An 8,051-nucleotide genomic window follows, 5' to 3' on the forward strand; every position below is an offset into this window, starting at 1 on the left:
CCTTGGGACCCTGTGATAATTACATGGGGTTTGAGTCCCATGGGACACTCCAGAAGCTCCTAGTTGAACATAGGTGTTTGGTATTTGGTTTGGTATTATAGCCAATGCTCATAGTTTATGCTGAAGTGGCAAGAGCTGCAGAGGTGACGAATCACTTGTGTTTATCACTGTGGGCCACTGTCTTTTAATATTTCATCTGATTGGCTACTCCCTCCTGCAGTGTCTTCTTCTCCTTTGGAATGAGACGCTGAAGCTGCAGATGTGGAGTACTAGACAGTACTTCTGCAAAATAAGTTGCTACAGCTCCGATGTCAAGCTCTAGGATAGTTTTATCCATAAATCTCATGCTCTCTATGCACTCCAGCCTCCTATCTGTGTCTTGGGAACTCTTTTGGAGCCACATATGGGTCAGAATCAGCTCCTCTGACTCCAGCTTGGCTGCAGTTTTCTCCTGGACACCATTTTCTATTTACAGTACTTAGATTTGGTTCCAGAGAATCTGTTTCCTGAACCAGCTCCTCATGAGACCCATGTGTGAGGTCTCTCTGAAGAGGCTGCTTCAAATATGTTTTAGTATAATCCTTAATGTTGCCCCAACGACCACCCACAAACATCCTATCTAAAGTCATGGGCCTCTTACATTAACTTTATTAGTCAAATATTGTCTCTACAGTTCTTGGGCTTTTATGAATCTTCCAGATCTGGTAACATTTTACATATAGTAAATTTTAGACATTTTCATTGTTGTTTGCAGGTACAAACAAATCGATACAGTGATTAAGATAATTTCTCTTAATAGTGTATTTCTGTAAACACATATATGGAGCACAATTCTCAAATGTCTCCTGCCTGTTTCAGTGAGGATTTTCATACAAGATACCATACCTGAATAACTTCTGCCAGTAGACTTTACCCCATGAAATCTGTTTTCATCAACATGCAAAGCTCTGTGTTTCTGGCACACACTCTAGAAGTGCAAGTCTAAAGAGGGGTGAAGGATGAGGAAATGGGAATGGAATGAGCAAAGAAATTACAGTTCATGTTTGGAAAACTTGGAGCAGAGGGTGGGTGGCAGCTTCAACACTGAATAAGAAACTGACTCTTTCCTACTATAATATCTTGACATGGGGAATCTCCACAGAAAATTCAGCTCTTCTTAAATATTTTCTCCAGTGTAATAAGTACAGAGATATTTTAATGCCAAACATGCTGCTTCTTCCACCTGTTTTCTCTGAACGAACATACTTATTACAACAAGTGGCATTTGTGTTTGATTTCTAGAAGGTTAACATAGAAATTAGGTCAGACCGTCTGCTACACTTACAGCATCTCTTGCTTTTATTATTTCAGATACCTAGAGCAGCTGGTTATGGTTAGTGACCTTATTAATGACTTTATGTTAGGAGCTAAAAATCTAGGGCATCTCTTGTCCCAGAGCAGCAGAGGCTGGAGAGGAAGCATCAACTTTAGTGACATAACAAGAGCAGACACTGCTGGAGTTGCTCATCCATTGGTTCTTGCCCATATGCAGTGATGAACCTCTAATCTTTGTTTCCACAGTAAGTGTCTAAAGACACGGGGACACCATACAGAAAGCATTCTATTCACAAGCAATTCTCCTTCAGGGTTCTGATATGTCAAAGAAGCTGCCAGATGAGCTAAGGAACAAGAACTCTGTAATCCCCATCTCTTAAATAATCACAGACAGGGAAATGCAGAAAATATATTTCAATAGAGGCACATTTCTTTTTGAACTGGTTTAATTTTTTTGCACAGGTTACGTCAGGTACATATTTGCCTCTGCCTTTTTTTTTAGGGTGATTGCACTAGTATGCGGCCAATGCTGGGAAGCAGCACATGTGCAGTGGATGAGCCTTGTTAGGGGGTGCAGAGAAAGGAGGTGGCTCTAAGGGGGTTGATGGAGATGGGTGAGCTAACAGCAATCCTTCCCATTCAGCTTTGCCGGAATATTTCACTGCTAATTAATCTTCATGGCTTTTTCAAAATAATGGATGCAACAAAATGCTCCCTATTCTGCAGCATCTTTCAAAGTATTCTGTGAGTCAGTGGAAACGTAAGTCTTGGGTTGACCCTTTTTAAACAGGAGGCATATCTTCCCTTTAACAATACAATCAATTCACAGGATTGAGGTTGGACAAACACATGGACATGGATTTTTGGAGGTTGCTTCTGTTGCCTACTGTACACCTGGTGCACCTGCCCTGTGCTGTGCAGGGAGAACACACGTGGGGACGAGTCCAGAAGATAGACCTGCCTTAGGTGTGAGTGCAGAACGTGTATCCAGAAAAGCAAGTGTGCGTGCCCTTTTACTAGTGCGGATGGTCAGCTGGGAGGAAAGTGGGTCCTTTTCTGATCTTCAAAGCTTGGGTTCAGGAACTGAGTGAGGTTTGTCACAATTCTTCTTCCCCTTAGGTTAGGACAGAAAATAACAGGTGGCAGAAACAAAGGGGTGAGAGGTGGAGGATGAGGGAGCAGTAAAACAAGCATGGTGTCAAACTGGTTCTACATCATGCCTGGTGAGATGAGTGGTGAAGGGCTAAGCAGGCAGGTGTCACTTCTGGGTGATGGGATCACTTGGCATGGGCACAGGTGAGCAACAAGGGTAGCATGTACCAGGATACCTTGAAAACAATCAGATATGAGAGATGGAGAGAATGAAAATGATAAACAGAGGCCAACAACTGAAGACCTCAAGTGGGGGAAAGGACTGTCACTGAATGAGCTCACCCTGTGAGAGCCATAGCACCAGGGAGCCAAGTTACCATTTTCACGATGGTTTGTGTAACTCTGTCTTTCTGGTGCTTCAACAGAAAGGGCCAGATTGAAAATCTGTCTTTGCACTAGCCTTTTCCAAATATTGTTCTGCAAAAAAAAAAAGAAAAGAAAAAGAAAGCTGCTACTCCTGGTTCTGCTAAATCTGTAACAAAACAAGCCGGCCAAAGTGCAATGGCAAAAACCTGCTTTATCATTGATAACCCTGTTGGCTCCTGGAGCTGGCTGCCACATTAGGGACATTCACACAACAAACATTGAGCTTAGAAAATGCAGCTTTTAAAAACATTCTGGCCTGCTTTTAGCTCCGGGGAGGACCCTTGAAGCCTGTGAGTTAAAGATGAACTAACTCACAGCACCAGTTTAATTCATAGGCAGCCTTAGACTGTATGCACAGACCTAGCTACATGAGAAGCCTCTGTACTGTCTCTGATCTGTCCCCAAACAACTGAATTCCTGAGAGGAACGTGCTGTCTGCTCAGCCAATTACATATCTTGAGCCTAATCCCTGTTCTGTGTTGCACATGGGAAAGGGGCACCAAGGGGCTCATGCAGCAGCAAGGTTAGACCACCCTTGTAAGCATACTATGTTGAAGCCTCTGTTCAGCACCAGCCACAGGGCCCAGCTGACATGTCCCTAGTATTCCAACACCCTTGGAAGTGTTCTGTTGTCTTGGGGTGTAGCTAGCAGCATGGCCCCCAGGGATATACTCTGTTCCTTTTGAAAGCACAGTTAGACATGCTACAGAGTCACTTCTCCCCTGTGCTAGTAGGGTGGCTCTTGGACTCACCATATGGCCAGCTCACTGCTGCTGCCCCACCTTTTCAAAATCAAACAGAGCCAGGACAGGATTTTGCCTAGGTCAGACCATCAGCAAGAAGGAGAAGAGAGTACATGTATTTTGTATAAATGTCGCTCTCATTTATTGGGATCCACCCCAGTGGGTGAAGCTAATTTTGGAGAAGCCACCAAAAGCTGATTGCCTGAGTTTCCCTTCTTATTCTCCATGCCACACTGCTCTTTCTCATAGCATCACAGCTTTCCAGGGCAGAAGAGGCCATTATGATAATTTAGTCTGACCTCCTCCAAGTCCTAGAATTTCACTGAGCAGTTCCCACCTCAAGCTAATAACACATTACTCATCCTCCTCCATCTGTCCCCCCAAAAAACTGATGGAGGAGGCAAGTTATAGGGCTGTCACTATTGGGGACACTTGTATGGATGTAGCTACACCAGTGCCGATTCCTAGGGTAAGTGCATCATACAAGCCCAAGTCCCATGTAATACATCAGTGTAGCTAAATCAGTACAGGTGTCCCTTGTACAGACTGGTCCATAGTTTCCCTGTTCCATTTAGTATTTGAACTATGATTTGTGAATGAACTCACCCTCTTGTAGTGGGTTACTTAACAAAGTCAGTATTGCTCCTAGATACCTACATATTTTTTTCTGAAAAGCTTCAGACTTTAAGCACCTCCCTGTCTCTGAAGAACAATTTTAGAACAAAACTGTCACTTTTAGAACCAACTTTTCCTGCTAATTTGACTAGAAAAAAAAAGTCCCTGCAAATAGCAAACCCCTCCAAATGGGAGAGTAATTATCTTAAATTGAGCTTTATTTCTGGTTTAAAAAAATACCCACCCAACCTGTAGAGCATGTGATGCAGGCTGGAAGCATTAGAGTTAAATACTGGCCTGTTTTACAGTGAAAGGGAAGGAAATAGACCAGAGGAAGGAAGGAAGGAAGAAGAGATTAGAGAATGTGACAGATGTAAATAGTCTCAGAGGAGCCACTGTGTCCCAGGGCCTCTCCCCAGGGGAGTTTTCACACCAAAGAATCTGGTAGCATGAATGAAGAACGACATCATTTATTTATTCAGCCAGCATTGAGCTGTTTTCTTAAGACATCGAAATAACCTCACACCACAAGCATTAAATTGTTGGCAACATGATAAAGATGTCTGTTTAATTTAGAGGCTTGATAACCCGCTAAGTAAATAAACTTTTATTCCCTGGTTTGTGAGTAGGCCTGAAAGTGCATGGAAGAGCTTGAATGAAAGGGTTTTGCAAGGGTTAGTCCTAAAAGCTGGGCCTGACAGACGTGGGAGTCTTTGAGAGAGGAGGTATATGACTTCTAGGTTTGGCGCTCAGTTGACTAGCTGGGAAGCAAATAGCTGGGGCCACTTCAGTCTGAGATTATTATCTGTAGCCTGGGCTCAGGGCTCCATTGTTCTAGATGTGGTAACAAACACATAACAAAGCCTCAAAGAGAGTTCCTGGCCCAAAGAGTCTGCAACCTAAGAATAAGATGAGAGACAACTGGTGGCTGCAACAAACAGACAAGGGGGAGCACATGGAAACAATGAGCTGCTACTGGTCAGTATGACAAACAGCAGAGACAGCAAACAGGCTGCCTACCCATTGTCGAGATTTTTGTTGACAGTTTTGGCACCCTGGCAGAGCAGAGTTCCAATGGGAGACTGATGCCTTCACTGAATAGCTAACAGAGAGTTTCAGAGTAACAGCCGTGTTAGTCTGTATTCGCAAAAAGAAAAGGAGTACTTGTGGCACCTTAGAGACTAACCAATTTATATGAGCATGAGCTTTCGTGAGCTACAGCTCACTTCATCGGATGCATCCGATGAAGTGAACTGTAGCTCACGGATGCATCCGATGAAGTGAACTGTAGCTCACGAAAGCTCATGCTCAAATAAATTGGTTAGTCTCTAAGGTGCCACAAGTACTCCTTTTCTTTTTGCTAATAGAGAGTGACAGTCATTCACATTACAAAAGTGACCCTCTCATTGTCAGTAGAGCAAAAGACTGTTGTACCAATGGAGACGTGTTAGCACATTCTAGCACCAGGGAAAAGGAAGGGCGGGGGTGGATTAGTGAGCTAGACACAAATGCCTGAAGCAAGCAAATTTTGCCCACAAGAGCCATATGAGATGTATTTCTCATGCCAATCCTGCAGATTTCTTCTTTCTTTCCGTCTGCAACTCCCTGGCCATGCCCAGCCCCAGCCCAGTCATGGCCAATACTTTCAAAAGGGGCTGGAGTGTTTGGGTGCCTCTGTTCTTGGGAGTTCTGTTTGAGCAAGCTTTAAGGGGCTTGATTTTCATGAACTGCTGAGCACCCACAACTGTAGCTGAGTGTGATGGGACTTGCCAGGTGTCTGTAAAGTAACCCAGCCTTGAGATGACGAAGGCATCAGTAACACTGCTGAGGCCCTCATCTGCGAGGAAGGGCCACAACCTTGTTCTGTCCAGCTACAGGTGGGAAAAGACACTAACACTAAAACAGCTGGAACAGCAAAGGAGCCGTTAGGGCTCTGAGTCCATGAAAAGGGTAGGACTGCATCCCCCCAGCCCCATTCCTTACAGGGAGACACAGTCTAGTGGTTTGAGCACAGGACTGGGAGCCAGAAACAATTTAGCTTTAATCCCATCTCAGACAATGCCGTCCCCTCTCCCCTGTGACCTTGGGCAAAGTCACCTGACTTCTCAGTGCCTTGGTTACCCCAGCTGTAAAATAGGGACCTTAATAATACCCCACCTTCTCGAGGGGCTGTGAAGAATAAGTAAAATGTTTTGGTGATTAAAAGAGCTACAAATCCTGGACATTATTATTCTGCTAGATGAATCCTTCTGACCCACCAGTGTGCTTTAATAGTAATGCAGCACCACAGGAGTGCCTGCCACTTTACAGACAAATTACCAACACTGGCTCTTTCCATAGGGTTTACAATGTAATTTACCCATGACATAGAGAGAGACGACATGAGACATGGGGGAGTGGAAAAGGCAAGTTAACACCCTGACATTCCTATGATGGTAATAATTTATATTGTTATTTTAATATGTAGCATGTTTCGTGCTTATGCGTTTTATCTTGACTCTGATCTTATTTTTTTAGTTTTGTTTTTTTCTTCATTTTATTATCGTTAATTGGCAGACGTGTGGGGTCATGGTGCACAAGATCAGGGCAGGTCATTCCAGGCATAGAGGGGGCCGCATTACTTCCTTCCCATGGGGGCTCAATTCCTGACCATTCACTCTGTTCCTTGGTGAACCCAAACCAAAGCTCGGCTCCAAGAATGCAGAGAAACGGCAGACTCTAGGGTCAGTGAAAAGGAGACAGAGCAGAGTGTCAGACCAAGCCATGGCACAGACTCCCCTAGCAGCTGCACAAAAGGCAGGACAAGGCGGAATCATGCAGCTTTCTGCATTTGCGAGCCCTTGGCCAGGAATTATGTTGCTCAACATTGCCATCTGAAATTGCTGAGAGACGAGCAGGGCCACCATCCTGTTGTGTCTGTGCACTGTGTACCTGGGTAACATCAGAAGGCTGTATATGCTGGGAGGACAGCAACATGAGCCAACCTTATTTTAAACTGTGGTTTAGTTTTAAAGTAGGAGGCATTACTTGCCTATTAAGGAGAGTCTCCATTTATTCAAATTTCAGGTTACAACTGTGCAACATACTCTATTTAAATTCAAACTACATATAAATATATTCTATGTTAATTTAAGCCTCCGGAGCATGTTCACCATAGAAAAGCTGTTCTAGATTCCTCTATACTGTACTACTTTGAGTGCAACAAGCTAATTATAAGTTGACATCATATTGCTAAAAACAAAATGCATGTTTGTTCCTTCTGCACTTCATGAGTTTTGAAACCTGGTTTGTAGAACTCATTAACGCTGAGCCCACTGGGCTGGGGACTTACTGGATAGAAACTACTGCATGTACTAAAGACGACAGTTTTAAAAAGGTGAATCATGCAAGACTCCTGGCACTGCCAGCAGAATGTTTGTGCCATCTGAATGTTCTTCTTTCACTGAACAATATAGTCACTGGAAAAATCTTACTTTTAATCAGCGCAAGAAATAAAATAGCAATAGTAATTAATGAATGTCAGGCAGAAAAGAGGAATCCAGGACTTTCCAGTGTTGGTGTGTGGGAGAATTCCCTTTGCTTCTGCGCTGCTGTGGATCATTATTTCCACACAAGGAAAAAAATGGGGAAAGTACAAAGTCTCAGGACTAACATCCCTGAAGGGTAACTGCTGCCTGAGTCAGGATTTTTAGACAGTGGCCATGATGTTTCTGTGAATTAGAACATTTTTCTCAAGACCCTTCACTGTGGTAGCACACTCCTTACTTTCCTGACGAGCTTGCCCTCTTAAGGAGATATCGTTTATTACAGCAGCATCCAGAAGCCCCAGTCAAGATCCGGGCCCATTGTACTGTGTAAACA

Source organism: Chelonia mydas, chromosome 27, assembly GCF_015237465.2.
Source record: "Chelonia mydas isolate rCheMyd1 chromosome 27, rCheMyd1.pri.v2, whole genome shotgun sequence".
Classification (NCBI taxonomy): domain Eukaryota; kingdom Metazoa; phylum Chordata; order Testudines; family Cheloniidae; genus Chelonia; species Chelonia mydas.